Here is a 971-nt window from a genome sequence, read left to right as displayed (position 1 = left end):
TAAAACAAACCTTTTGTTTGTTTGTTGTGTGCCTTCAAGTCATTTCTGTGGGGGGTTTCTTGGCAAGGAATTTTGCCATTGCCTTCCCCTGAGGCTGAGAGAGTGTGCCTTGCCCAGGGTCACCCAGTGGGTTCCTGGCAGAGCTGGGACTCAAACCCTGGCCTCCAGAGTCACCAACACTCAAACCACCACACCATGCTGCCTCTCAAAGGTGACCCTATCTAGGGGTTTTCCTGGCAGGTTTCTTCAGAGGGGTGTTTGCCCTGGTCCTAATCTGAGGCTGAGAGAGTGTGCCTTGCCCAATATGTTTCAAGGGGGGGGGGGAACTGAAGGCCCACAACAACCGAGGGAGGGAGGGAGGGAGGGAGGGAGGCTTCCTTGTTTATCTCAACAACAAAACAAGAAGCATGCCTTGCCTGCCTCCTCCTCCTCCTCTTTCCTGAAGCAAGGGCTGGGGGACTAGGCTGTCCTCTTTTCCCAGGACGTCTCCTCCTCTCCCACCTTCTGGAACCCCAACAAGAAGGTCCTCCACTTGCAGCAGGGCTTAAGAAGCCCGCCTTTTATTAGGCTAAAGGCACAAGGCTATATGACCAAGGCTCTTGGCTCAAGGCTATGGAATTCTGGGAGTTGGAGTTTCTTGTGGGCTGGGCCCCCACAACAAACTCCAACCCCCAGAATTCCATAGCCTTGGCCAAGACACAATTAAAGCGGTGCCAAACCGGGTTATCTCTCCGGTGTGGCTGCAGCCATAGATAGGAATAACAAAAGGCAGGCTTCTCAAGCCCTGCTCTTGAGGCGCCTTGTCCTTTTTGGCTCTCTGGGCTCGTCGTGCTTCCTGTGGCAAGCCCCCTGCCTTCATCCAGCTCCTCCTCCTCCTCCTCCTCTCTCTCTGAAGAAGAAGAGGAGGAGGAGGAGGAGGAGGAAGGCTGGCGCTGCTGCTGCTGCTGCTGCTGCTGCTGCTGCTCCGCCTT

The sequence above is a fragment of the Sceloporus occidentalis genome, unplaced genomic scaffold (genome assembly GCF_023333645.1).
Source record: "Sceloporus occidentalis isolate IW3139 unplaced genomic scaffold, rSceOcc1.0.p SCAF_6, whole genome shotgun sequence".
Taxonomy (NCBI): domain Eukaryota; kingdom Metazoa; phylum Chordata; class Lepidosauria; order Squamata; family Phrynosomatidae; genus Sceloporus; species Sceloporus occidentalis.
This window is presented reverse-complemented; position numbering follows the sequence as displayed.